The sequence below is a fragment of the Schistocerca nitens genome, chromosome 1 (genome assembly GCF_023898315.1).
Source record: "Schistocerca nitens isolate TAMUIC-IGC-003100 chromosome 1, iqSchNite1.1, whole genome shotgun sequence".
In the NCBI taxonomy this organism is placed as follows: Eukaryota; Metazoa; Arthropoda; class Insecta; order Orthoptera; family Acrididae; genus Schistocerca; species Schistocerca nitens.
In genome coordinates this window covers 606350298-606365145 of record NC_064614.1, presented here as the reverse complement: position 1 = coordinate 606365145, position 14848 = coordinate 606350298, and positions in this window count along the sequence as shown.

Sequence of the window (14848 nt, the reverse complement as noted above, 5' to 3'; positions counted from 1 at the left end):
GCACGAAAAATAAGGTTCCAGAGGAAGACGGAATTCCGACAGAATTTTATCGCAGATTCAGTGACCTCGTAAAAGGCAAGTTTACTCTCATCTGCAACGAACTGCTAAACCCTGAAAATGATATCCCGAAAGAATTTCGTGAGGGACTCGTAGTGTTAGTGCCAAAAACTACCAATACGAAAACTGTAAGCGCTCTGAGGCCAAATACGCTTTTAAACAGCGATTACAAAATCTTTGGCCGCATCCTCGCTCGCAGGCTGAAAACCACAATGACCAGCGTCACTGGCCTTTATCAAACAAGTGTGGACAAAGACAGAAAAATTCTCCAGACCCTCTGTGATTACAGGGACCTACTCTCAACGGCCGACGTCTGCAAAATAAAATGTGCACTCATCTCATTCGACTTTGATAAAGCCTTCGGCAGGGTTAATCATAGTTTTCTCCTTCGGACCATGGGCGCAACGGGCTTCCCACCTAGATTCATTGCAGTAGTAAGAAATACATGAACAAACAACTCAGCCAGATTTGTCATCAATGGACACATTAGCCGCCCGATTGACGTCACCAGCTCCATTAGGCAAGGGTGTCCAATGTCAATGGCACTCTTCGCCATCGCCATCGAGCCCCTGCTTGCTTCCCTTATGAAGCATCTACAAGGACTACAAATACATGGAGAAAACATCGTGTGCAAGGCGTACGCTGATGATGTTGGCTTCCTAGTCGTGAATGGCGCTGAAGTACAGAGCGCACTGCGAACAGTAACAAAATATGAACAGGCATCTGGTGCAAAACTTAAAAGAACAAAGTCGGGGATTTTCAACATCGGCCGAGGAATTAGGACGCAAACGCAGGATCTGTTACGCGAGCTTGTAACCATGAAATGTCTCGGCATAGATTTTAAAAGAAATATCAAGCAAACTATTGCTGTGAATTATCGAAAATTACTTAACAGCATACGCACCTCTGTACAAGCACGAAGTATTAGGAAACTCGATAAACTTCAAAAAGAAAAAATTGGCAAATGTATTCATCACTTCCAAAGTTACGTAGCACAAGTTCTGCCACCACCTGCGACTTTGTTGAAAAGCATCGCATCTGCACTAGGACACTTTGTGAGCCGTGGACGTATTTTCAAATTCAAATATGACATTCTGATGCTCTCTACGAAATGTGGTGGGTTAAAGCTCATCAATGTCAGCAAAAAAGCGCAAGCCTTATACCGTTCTACCACATACAAACAATGGAAAGAACCAAGCGGTACCCTTGCTGCACATTTGTTAAAGAAATAGCTCCTGCTGACGTCAGTGCACCTATAAATGTCCACACATACCCAACGGACTAAACCACTTGAAATACTTTTTCGTAGAATACAGCTACATACAGGCAAGGATCCCTGAAAAAGACATCATGAAAGTAAAAGAACTTTATAAAAACTTGATGAAAGACAAACCCAGAAACAACGTAGAACAAAAGTATCCTTGTTATAACTGGGAAACAATATGGGAAAATATTCACTGCCGGAACCTGCCAACGCATGTCAAATCGACCTGGTACTTTGCTGTAAACAGAAAATTACGACGAACTCTAAACTTCACTCTATTCGATTGGCCGAGTCACCGCTGTGTACATTATGTAATATACCAGATACCGAAGAGCATAGATTGCTGTGTGACAGGGTAAAAGAAATACAGCTGTATATAAGACAAAAGATAGCGAGCGTCAGCAGAACTACGCCCAATGCCGTTACGACTGCTGAATTTTTAAACCCTGACGGTATTCCTTACCCTAAAACAAAACGAAACGCAATTAACTGATTGAAAGGCCAAACGATGCATTACATCCTAACAAAAGAATCAAGCAATAGAGAGGACTTCTGGGTATACCTTACAACTGAGCACCACAAGTTGATGTGTACTAAAAATACAAAGAAAATTACGCAAATTTTTTAACTAAAACAATTCTGTAACCAATAAAAATGCGTAATTTACATTACACATCCAAGCATTTCGTATATTAGACGAATGATTTCTAGTAAAGTTTGTACTTCACGTAGCAGGAGGAGGATTTCCAACAGAAAGTAATCCGAGAAGATCATCAGTATAGACCAGTTAAGCCTATGTGAATCTATTACTTTGTTTTGCGGGAAGCACAGTGATGAAACTGGTATATACCCTTTATTTAGTTTCTGTCTTTCTTTCCTTTTCTTTTCACAGGAAGACTCATATGTTAATTATGTGTAAAATCAAGCAGAACAAGCCTACTTTACTTCATTACCTTCTGAAGAAGAAAATTTTACTTATCAGCAATAATGAGTTTGCTTCTTTCCGTTTTTCCACGCACGAAGAACGAAATTTATAGATGCACTTACATTTACATAACAATTCTGTGACTGCCTTCTCAATGGAATTTACATTCATTTTTATTCAAGCCATGTTGCAAACAAAGGCAGCAGAAGGGGCATACTTCGTTTGTCGTTCAGAAGAAGCGTGTTTCCACATCATCAAGTTACATTCATTCTTTAAAGGCGGAGAAGCCGGGCCGAGAAGGCAACACTTGGCGAGCGTGAAGGACGGGTTGAAGGGGAGGAAGGAGACACCCCCCCCCCCCAAAAAAAAAAAAGTAGTGCACTGTGGACGAAGCGTCGCTGGTTCGAATACATTCACTGCTACTTTTTTAAACGCAATTCTGCTGTCTGCTGAGGTTGTCGGTCTGGTGGGGCTTTGAACATGGTTCCCTTCACTTCTCAGCACAGGGTGGTTGCGTGTGGGGGAGGGGGGGGGGGAGGCGGCTGCTGCGGCGTTTTGTTCTTTTCGGGTTTGATGCACGGCCGGGCAGCGGATGCATCTCGAAACTTTTGTGTTATGTATGGGGAGAGCGCATCGACATAAAAAAAAAAGTGGTCAGCGCGACAGACTGTCAATCCTAAGGGCCCGGGTTCGATTCCCGGCTGGGTCGGAGATTTTCTCCGTTCAGGGACTGGGTGCTGTGTTGTCCTAATCATCATCATTTCATCCCTATCGACGCACAAGTCGCCGAAGTGGCGTCAAATCGACAGACTTGCATCCGGCGAACGGTCTACCCGACGGGAGGCCCTAGTCACACAACATTTAGTTTTTTTATTTCTCGTACTGTCACTACAGACACTCAAATGATTTTAATACTGTTTGTCTTACTGAAATAGTTGTTTCTTAGGTAGCTATGATGTAAAAAGGATACTGTACCGTATGTGTGAAACACTGGTCCGATGTAAGAGAGGGCGTGGTCCCCTAATCAGATCGAGTTAAATAAATAAATAAAACACACACTCACGCCAAGGGACACCACAAAGCTGCGTCCTCCGCTTCGCAACGCAGCGATGCTAGTTCTTTAGAGCATGCTAGCTGGTGAGATGGAAGCGTGGTTGAAATGTGTCGTGATAAAGCAAGCGTTATAATTTGTATTACATAAATAACAGAATCCAGAAATATGTGTTCTTTTTTCTATATACGGCTGAATTGATAACTTTAGGAGGACACTGAGCGGAACAGTTAAAGAAAGGAAAAAGAAAAATACTGGGAGATAAAAGAAGTGGTGGAACATAGATGCAAATACCTAGGGAAGAACTGTACCACAGACTGAGAATCACTATCAGAAGAAATCAGACTGCAAAGGCAACATTTGCAGTGCTTGTGATCAGAGTGAACATGGACGGAAGGACGAAAAGTGTTTTTATTTATTTATTTACACGTCAAGTTCCGTAGGACCAAATTGAGGAGCAAATCTCCAAGGTCATGGAACGTGTCAGTACATGAAAATAAAACATAAAAGTAATGACAGATAAAGTAAAATTTTTATGAACCCGAAAAAATCAAGCCATAAGTTTAAGTAAACGTAATCAACAATACAACAAGAATTAGCTTAATTTTTCAAGGAACTCCTCGGCAGAATAGGAGTGACCCACGAGGAAAGTCTTCAGTTTCGATTCGAAAGCGCTTGGATTACTGCTAAGGTTTGTGTGCAAGACAATGGCAGAAGAGGAAAGTCAGGAATCAAGAGAGTTGTTGAACTCAGGGAGGACTGGTTGGAGATGGGAATCAAAGCGGAGGAGAAAAAAAAATACTGAACTACACAACGGTCGACATTCCAGAGAGAAATGGAGGAGAGAAATACAAGAAAAGGAGCAGACAACAGAAGAACGCGAAAGAAGAATGGAGAGACCGAAGAAGTTCTGGGACGAGAGGAGCAAAACCCTGTTCATGAAATGGCTTCCTGTGGTCCTAGAAGAACAAGAAGAAAAAGGAGAAGGATTAGAATTGTGAAGACAGTAACTGTTCTCGAAAGAACAGATACTGTTGATGACCGTGCAGCTTTTCCCTGGAATAAATGATGACTAACTGAAACCCTCAGCTGCCGACAGGTATTGTTGATATACCTCAGCGTGTTCGGTCAGAGGGTTAGCTACCCTCTGTAATAAAAAAAACTGAGTTAATCGATCAACAACGAACTTTAACGGATGTCTTACGACGTCCGGCCCGAGCAGATGCAACGAACAAAAAGCGAACAAAAATGAGATTAAAAAAAAGAAAGAAAAAGATGGATAGAGCGTCTGCCTTGTAAGCAGGAGATCCCGGGTTCGAGTCCCGGTCGGGGCACACATTTTCAGCTGTCCACATCGAGATATATCAAAAACACCTGTCGGTAGCTGAGGGTTTCAGTTAGTCATCATTTATTCCGATTAGAATTGTGTTAAGGGGATATCTATCAACTTCGAAAGAAACAATAAGTTTACTTTTACCTATCACTGTTTATTTATATCCTCAACGTGTTTCAAAGGTTTAAACTGCATCATCAGGTGGATTTATGTGTATTAATGGGACATGTGTGTGTTGTGTTACGACTTTGGTTTAACCTGTAGCACTGTATAGGGGAGAAACTAAACACTATTTCAGGACATGATTTGGGGAGGTTTTTGACTAAAAACAAAACGTAAATATACATGTTAAAATAAAATAACTAAAATAGAATACCTCCATTGCTCACAGGCGCCATTCTATTTTGTAATACATCACATATGAACTGTCATATTTCGTAACCAAAGAAAGTATCTGGAACTACCAGATGCAAAGAACATGTAGCAAAAACAGAAACATTATTTCGAAGTACGAAGAACATATAGCAAAACAAAACTATTTTTTCAGAGTAAGTTTTAAAGCGTTGTTGAGATTCTTGGTTAAGCTAACGAAAATATACGTTAGAGTAAATATTACGGGTGACATACAAGTCCTTTTCTGTTAAGTTTATATAGTTTAACTTTCGTACTCATTTATGTAGTCAGGTGACAGGTTGCAAACGTCAAGTGGAATAATTATGTTGCAAACAGTGATAAAATTATACATAAATAGCAATTTTGTCTAAGTTTCAGAGATAGAAGATGAAAGGATTACGAGAAAGAGAGCTAATTTTGGGATATTCTACAGTTGTGAGTTTGTTTAACATACATCTGTTATGTTAACGATGTAAATGCTCAAGTAATACACGGATACCGAGTTTGAAGATCTGCAGAAAGATATACTCTTAATAATATAAATAGAGGTAAGTAATATCAAGCTGACATGGAATACAAACTGTTGGTTTTATTTGGGTGGATTTATTCAATTTTGTGAGTTAGGTAAGTTATTTTTCATGTGAAAAATATAAAGGAAAAATGCAGTTAACTTACTTCATGAAAATTATGAAGGGGAGAATGGAGTCGCAGAGAGAGAGAAAGAGAGACTGGGAGAGAGATTCAGATACACAGTGTGAAAAGAGTGGTTAAAGGAGAGTAACGATTTTCAGAGCAAGGGGCTATTAAGATTATAATTTTGGGAATTTTTCGTAAGGTTCTATGGAACCAAACTGCTGAGGTCATCGGTCCCTAGGATTACGCACTACTTAAACTAACTTACGCTAAGGACAACGCACACACCCATGCGGAGGGAGGACTCGAACCTCCGACGGGGGGAGCAGCGGGAACCGTGACAAAGCGCCCTAAACAACGCGGCTACCCATACGGGGCCTAACATTATAACTGTTACATGTTATAACTAGGCAAAGTTCGGAGTAATACATTGGTTATATTTCAGAAGTATGCAGATAGACGTTTTTTATTTTAGTAATTGATATACATGTAGTTCCAAGCAGACAGGGGTACAAGCTGTTGGTTTGTTGGTGTATTTGTAAATGAGACCATTCCCTTGTTCGTTTGGGAAATGTCATGGTAACATAGCTAATTATTTACGGTAAATATGAATGTAAAGACTTCACTGAATAGTATAATTAAACTAAGACTGAATGCAAAAAACAGCTTCTACTTGTTTCAGAATAAAACGCTTCTCGCAAAGTTTATAAAGCTGCTGGAAACTGCTAGCGACGGCTTATTTTGGTAGCGATAAAGGTGGTGATGTCGTACATCTTTCGGTGTCAGAAATGGTCGCAGTCAGCCGTGCACTGACTACCCTACATCAGATCTAACTTACAGTATAAGATTTTACCCCTGCGGTAGTGGTATGAAAAAAAAAGGATTAATCTCGAACACTGCTGTGGCTAAGAGCATCAACAGCTTTCATCTGTATTGCTTTCTGCTCAGTAACGAATTTGTGTGGTCCAAGCCGAAAACAGATCTTCCGCTTATCCTTCCATGTAACTATAGCTTTCGCGCTGTCCACTCCAACGGTAATTCGTCCAACATCGCATCGGTCTAAGCGACAGTTGTAAATCTTGTGCTCGCTGTTACCTGTTGCTATTGTTGTTGACGGCTGACTTGAACCTGTCACAGCGACAACGGTTTGTTTCCTCACTGCCCTGAACATGTCTGAAGGAGTCGTCAACACATTTTCTGAACACGGTTTCTGTTCCGTACACTTGCAGCAACATGGAATGCGTTGTCGACGCATTTTGTAGAATTGCGTCTCAGAACTTCATGTTTGTAAAAGTGACTTGCATTTTATAAAAATCATGTGACGCTGTGGTAAGCTACTGGACTTGTAGTTCAAATTCTCGTTCAACCATCCAGATTTAGATCCGACATTTTGCCAACAATGGAAGACTGTTACGTGACTTATACGAGGGGTATTCAGTAAGTAATGCCACACTTCCTTTTCTCGGACAATTTCGGTTGAAAAAATGCAGATATTGTGGAATATTCCCGCTTCAGCCACTGTAGTTTCATGAAGTAGTGGCGCTACACATAGCCTTCAAAATGGTGTCTGTAATGGAGGTGCGTCTCAAACAGAAATATGCTACTGAGTTTCTTTTGGCGGAAAACCAGGGCATCGCAGATATTCATAGGCACTTGTAGACTGTCTACGGAGACAGTGCACGGTGAGTCGCTGGGCGAGGGGTGTGTCAACAAGGTCGCGCAAACCTGCCCTACATTCCATACGCCGGCCGGCCGTACACAGCTATGATTCCTGCAGTGTCGGAACGTGCGGACACTCTCATTCGAGACGATCAACGGATCACAATCAAACACCTCGCTGCTAAACTGGACGTCTCTCTTGGTAGTGCGGACACACTCGTGCACCAGGAGACCATAAAGAGCAACGAAGGGCCATCTGTGCGGAATCGCTTGCAAGTTACGAGGCTGATCGTGACAATTTTTTGCCGAAGATCTTCACAGACAATGAAACCGGAAACCGGAAACAAAACGGCAATCTGTGTAGTGGTGCCACAGCACTCTTTCGAAGAAAAAGTTGAGTAGCACCCTCAGCCGGTAAAGTCATGGCGACGGTCTTCTGGGACTATAAAGACGTTATTCTGTTTGATGTCCTCGCTCATGGTGCAACGATCAACTTGGAAGTCTTGGCTGGCTCTGAGCACTATGGGACTCAACTTCTGTGGTCATCAGTCCCCTAGAACTTAGAACTACTTAAACCTAACTAATCTAAGGACATCACACACATCCATGCCCGAGGCAGGATTCGAACCTGCGACCGTAGCGGCCTCGCGGTTCCAGACTGTAGCGCCTAGAAACGCACGGCCACTCCGGCCGGCCTTGAAAGTCTTGTGCTACCCTCAGGAAATGGAGGAAATGACTTCAGAGTGTTTGTCCTCACAAAAATGCATACGAACTTCTCTTTCTCCATGTCAACAGGGGGCCTTACACAAGTCTGCAGCCGGCCGAAGTGGCCGCGCGGTTCTGGCGCTACAGTCTGGAACCGCGAGACCGCTACGGTCGCAGGTTCGAATCCTGCCTCGGGCATGGATGTGTGTGATGTCCTTAGGTTAGTTAGGTTTAACTAGTTCTAAGTTCTAGGGGACTAATGACCTCAGCAGTTGAGTCCCATAGTGCTCAGAGCCATTTGAACCATTTTTGAGCAAGTCTGCACACCGAGAGGAGCTCACAGAACTTCATTGAACTGTTCTTCCTCATCCACCCTACAGTACGTATCTCCCGCCATTCGACTGTCTGCCCCTGGTAGCTGAGTGGTCACCGCGACGGAATGTCGTACCTAACGGCCCGGGTTCGATTCCCGGCTGACTCGAAGATTTTCTCCGGTCAGGGGCTGGGTATTGTGTTGTCCTTATCATAATCATTTCATCCCCATCAACACGCCAGTTTCCAGAGTGGCGTCCACTCGAAAGACTTGCACCTGGCGAACGGTCTACCCGATGAGAGGCCCTAACCACGCGGCATTTCCACTTTTACCATTCGACTTCTAGTTGTTTGGCCCAATGAAGAATGAAATACATGGATGATGGGGAGGTTACTGATGCAGCAACACGTTTGCTCCGACGTCGACTAGTAGAGTGGTACCATGCGGGCATACAGGCCCTCGCCGTAAGGTGGCGTAAGGCCGTCACATTGAACCGAGATTATGTCGAAAAGCAGAGTTATGTAGCCAAAAGAGCGGAGAATAATATGGTGTACTGGAATCTTAAATAAAACCAACCTACTTTCAGATAAAAGTGTTGCATTAGTTATTGAACGCTCCTCGTACGGCACAGTAGGCTTAAATGGGTTAAATCGATGGTTCTTTTGATGGGGCACTGTTGATTTCCTTCTCTATCCTTCCTCCAATCGGAGCTTGCGCGTTGTTTGTAATAATCTCGTCGTGTTCGAGATGTTAAACCCTTATCTTCTTTGCTTTTCGTTTTCAATCGGTCTCTTCGTTACTGAGCGATCGCAGACAGCAAACGGTAGAAGGTAGGTATGCCAGCTCTGTAAATAAGCATTAAAGATTGAAGTATTACACCGGATATGTTTGGGCAACGATTAGGGCGTAGTGCGTGCTTGTATTTGTTTCATGAGAGCTGGTGCGTTCTGATTAAAAGTGACCATCGGAATTACAGCCCTTTCTCCCTTGCAGCCATATTCACTTGTACTATAACATCCACAGTGTAAAGCCCAGTCGGTCTAGGAAAATTCATCAGTCGCCAAACACTCAAAAACATAGTTTCCTTTTGTTTCAAAAACTGTATTGTTTGGAATCACATATTGCATACATTGGTTAGTAAGCTTCCTTAAGAGATGGATGTATGCTATTTATTGAGTCACACGCATTACTGAACTGTATAATTTATTTACCATATATTCGAAGAAATGAGTCAGTTATAATTATGTTTTCTAGTAATTCAGTTTAACGTATTTCTGTGACACTTGGACGCATTATTACTGGTATTTAAACGTGTAATAAATACGCGCCAGTTAACAAATAACATTAATTCAAGCTGAAGATGGTTATGGCTAGTTATTGTCAGCTACAAACAAGTTAAGGCCAGCCAAGTGTTGGGAAGCATCATTTAATAATCTACAAAAGAGTGCGACCATCGTTTAGCTGTAAGCAGAGACAGGATTCATCTGGAAAGACCAGGAGTTATACCGCTCCCATGCCCACTGATGTGGTTGGGAGCAACACTATCAGAATGCCTGTCTGTGCTGCTGCAACGTTGACCGTTGTACTCGCAGTCCATGTTGCCTCAAAAGGAAGGAAGGAGGATTATGATTTAACAATCCGTCGACATAAAGGTGACAGCACAAGGTTGGAATTTTTCAAGGATGGCGAAGGAAATCGGCCCTGCCATTTCAAAGGAACCATCCTGCTATCTGTCCGGAGCTATTTAGGGAAATCACGGAAAACGTAAACCTGGATGGCCGAACGCGTATTTGTGCCGTCGACTTCCCGAATACGAGTCCAGTGTGCTAACCACTGCGCCACTACATTCGGTGTGTTGCTGCAGATGTCGCAAAGTCTGTGCGGATACTTGTCTTACTGTAAAGAAGCCCATTTGCTGTTTGCTGAGTGAAGGTACGTGACATTTTCCGACCAAAGTGAACAACGATGTCTGGTAACTACACACCTCAGTTTCGATAGTCCACGATTCTGCCACTGTCGGATTCCGACACTTGCTTGTGGACGTTTCTGCTTCTTACGCGAGGCATAACATGACCGTTTCAGAGACGACCGGTATTGAAATGCGATTTGTGCTGTTGCATTTAAATGATCATCATTTGCGTATCCAATAATGTTGTAAGTTTCGCGCTAGTGTAATATTTGTTGCATGCCTTGAATTATAGTTACCAGTGGTGTATTTATACACCCTTACACTTGGAGGACTTTTCTGTCGAAACATCAGACATGTATACGCTGTTCCCTTTTCCTGGTAATAAAGACATGTAAGAAGTAAATTCGAATATCGGCAGTGACGCTTGGTTTTAATATGAGTGAGGTGTGTCGAAAAAAAGTAAAAAATAGACTTAGCTTAGAGCACATTATTTTTATTTAAAATGTATTTGATAACATTATGAGTGGACACAACAAAAGTATATTCGTTTGGAAATAAATTACTATTGTGCTGTGAATTTAAAATTTGTGGCACGTCGTTCATCCTACCAGCCCAACCAACCACGGCCCACGGCTGCGTTGCCATGGTGCTAGTCTGGCCAGAGGATGTGGTCAGTGGCGTTTGAACCGCAGCTAGCGCTGCTCCGATGTGAGCAAGACACAGTAAGGCCGTCACCTGCTCCACTTTGGAAACATTTGCCGGAGGTCAGCACACTGGCAACAGTAGTGTAGCGGGAAGCCTGTGGCGTGTCGCCCGCTGTCAGGTCTTGGTACCATGGCCGAGGTTGGTGGTAGAAGCGGGCTGGTCCAACAGATGTGAGCAGCGGAGCTGGAGACGTTTCAGGGGCAACTTCAGCCTCCACGGGGATCTGTGGTGCTGGAGGGTGACGTGTCTGCACGGCTGGTACAGGGCAATGGTTCGATTCGTTAAGATGGGGCGTGGCACGCTGTTGGGGGGAGAGTGGGTCGATTGGTGGCCATCAGCCAAAGAAGTCAGCTGGGACCTGGCGCGGCGTGGAGTTGGGCCGCATACACTGAATCGTAAACAGGCAGAATACGACGCTGCGGTCGGCAACGTCTGTATAAGACGACAAGTGACTACCGCAGTTGTTAGATCGGTTACGGCAGCTACAATGACAGGATATCAAGATTTAAGTGAGTATGAACCTGGTGTTACAGTCGGCGCACGAGCGAAGGGATAGAGCATCTCCAAGGTAGCGATGAAGCGGGGATTTTCTCGTATGACCATTTCACGAGTGTACCGTGAATATAAGGAATCCGGCGAAACATCAAATCTCCGACATCGCTGCAGCCGGAGAAAGATTCTGCAAGAACGGGACCAACGAAGTTTGAAGAGAATTCCGCAAATTGCTGCATATTTCAGTACTGGGCCATCAACAAGTGTCAGCGCGCGAACCATTCAACGAAACATTATCGATATGGGCTTTTGGAGCCATAGGCCCACTCGTGTACTCTTGGTGCACGACACAAAACTTTACGCCTCGTCTGAGCCCGTCAACACACACATGGCTCTGAGCACTATGGGACTTAACTTCTTAGGTCATCAGTCCCCTAGAACTTAGAACTACTTAAACCTAATCAACCTAAGGGCATCACACACACCCATGCCCGAGGCAGGATTCGAACCTGCGGCCGTAGCGGTCGCGCGGTCCCAGACTGTAGCGCCTAGAACTGCTCGGCCACCCCGGCCGGCAGCCCGTCAACAACGACATTGGTCTGTTTATGACTGGAAACATGTTGCCTGGCTGGACGAATCTCGTTTCAGATTGTATCGAGCGGATGGACGTGGTACAAGATCGAGACAACCTCATGAATCCATGGATCTTGCATGTCAGCAGTGGACGCTCTGTAACGGTGTGAGGCGTCTGCAGTTGGAGTGATATGGGACCCCTGATACGTCTAGATACGACACCGACAGGTGACACGTACGCAGGAACCCTGTCTGATGAGCTGCATTCATTCATGTCCATTGTGCATTCCGAAGGAATTGGGCAATTCCAGCAGAATTGCTACAGATTGGCTCCAGGAACACTCTTCTGAGTTAAACACTTCCCCTGGCCACTAAACTCTCCGGACATGAACATTATTGAGCATATCTGGGATGCCTTCCAACGTGCTGTTCAGAAGAGATCTCCACCCCCTCTTACTCTTACGGATTTATGAACAGCCCTGCACGATTCATGGCGTCAATTCCCTTTAGTACTACTTCAGACATTAGTTGAGTCTATGCCACCTTTTGTTGCAGCACTTCTACGTGCTCTCTGGTGCCCTACACGATATTAGGCAGGTGTACCAGTTTCTTTGGCTCTTCAGTGTATAAATAACCAACGGTCGACGCGGGGTGTGATCGAGCGGTTGTGGACACCACAGACCAGGAAGGCGGTCGGTTTCTTTCCCCAGTCTCGAGAGAGGACGGCGACTCCAGCAACAGACACAAATGAGTGTCTTTGGGTACTACAGTGGAGTTTGGGCACTAGGGATGTGCTTTAGTGGCGTTCAGTGATTCTCTATCAGTTGACGCGATCAAGTTCAGCATTCTGAGCACCAAGTACAGTGTATAGTGAAGAGAGAGAGTATATGCGCTTTGAGTGCAACGATTCATTACTGTCATACATTGTATAGGAGGGCCGTGGGCACAATATAGTGTATCTGTAAGCTGTTTCCTTAAAAGCTGCTGGCCACTGTTAACGTTTCTTGAAACGAGAATTCTGTGAATTATTTCTCTTATTACGCTGGGGAGTATAGTCAATACTGTATATACATTTAAGTGCAAGACATTTTGTAATTACTGTTTTTCATTGCTTAACTAGATTTGTAGCAGTGTCAACTATAGTAGTGTTGTTGTTGTTGTGGTCTTCAGTCCTGAGACTGGTTTGATGCAGCTCTCCATGCTACTCTATCCTGTGCAAGCTTCTTCATCTCCCAGTACCTACTGCAACCTACATCCTTCTGAATCTGCTTAGTGTATTGATCTCTTGGTCTCCCTCTACGATTTTTACCCACCACGCTGCCCTCCAATGCTAAATTTGTGATCCCTTCATGCTTCAAAACATGTCCTACCAACCGATCCCTTCTTCTGGTCAAGTTGTGCCACAAACTCCTCTTCTCCCCAATCCTATTCAGTACCTCCTCATTAGTTATGTGATCTACCCATCTAATCTTCAGCATTCTTCTGTAGCACCACATTTCGAAAGCTTCTATTCTCTTCTTGTCCAAACTATTTACCGTCCATGTTTCACTTCCATACATGGCTACACTCCATACAAATACTTTCAGAAATGACTTCCTGACACTTAAATCTATACTCGATGTTAACAAATTTCTCTTCTTCAGAAACGATTTCCTTGCCTTTGCCAGTCTACATTTTATATCCTCTCTACTTCGACCATCATCAGTTATTTTACTCCCTAAATAGCAAAACTCCTTTACTAATTTAAGTGTCTCATTTCCTAATCTAATCCCCTCAGCATCACCCGATTTAATTTGACTACATTCCATTATCCTCGTTTTGCTTTTGTTGATGTTCATCTTATATCCTCCTTTCAAGACACTGTCCATTCCGTTCAACTGCTCTTCCAAGTCCTTTGCTGTCTCTGACAGAATTACGATGTCATCGGCGAACCTCAAAGTTTTTACTTCTTCTCCATGGATTTTAATACCTACTCCGAATTTTTCCTTTGTTTCCTTTACTGCTTGCTCAATATACAGATTGAATAACATCGGGGAGAGGCTACAGCCCTGTCTCACTCCTTTCCCAACCACTGCTTCCGTTTCATGCCCCTCGACTCTTATAACTGCCATCTGGTTTCTGTACAAATTGTAAATAGCCTTTCGCTCCCTGTATTTTACCCCTGCCACCTTTAGAATTTGAAAGAGAGTATTCCAGTAAACGTTGTCAAAAGCTTTCTCTAAGTCTACAAATGCTAGAAACGTAGGTTTGCATTTCCTTAATATTTCTTCTAAGATAAGTCGTAAGGTTAGTATTGCCTCACGTGTTCCAACATTTCTACGGAATCCAAACTGATCTTCCCCGAGGTCCGCTTCTACCAGTTTTTCCATTCGTCTGTAAAGAATTCGCGTTAGTATTTTGCAGCTGTGACTTATTAAACTGATAGTTCGGTAATTTTCACATCTGTCAACACCTGCTTTCTTTGGTATTGGAATTATTATATTCTTTTTGAAGTCTGTGGGTATTTCGCCTGTCTCATACATCTTGCTCACCAGATGGTAGAGTTTTGTCATGACTGGCTCTCCCAAGGCCATCAGTAGTTCTAATGGAATGTTGTCTACTCCCGGGGCCTTGTTTCGACTCAGGTCTTTCAGTGCTCTGTCAAACTCTTCACGCAGTATCTTATCTCCCATTTCATCTTCATCTACATCCTCTTCCATTTCCATAATACTGTCCTCAAGTACATCGCCCTTGTATAAACCCTCTATATACTCCTTCCACCTTTCTGCCATCCCTTCTTTGCTTAGAACTGGGTTGCCATCTGAGCTCTTGATGTTCATACAAGTGGTTCTCTTTT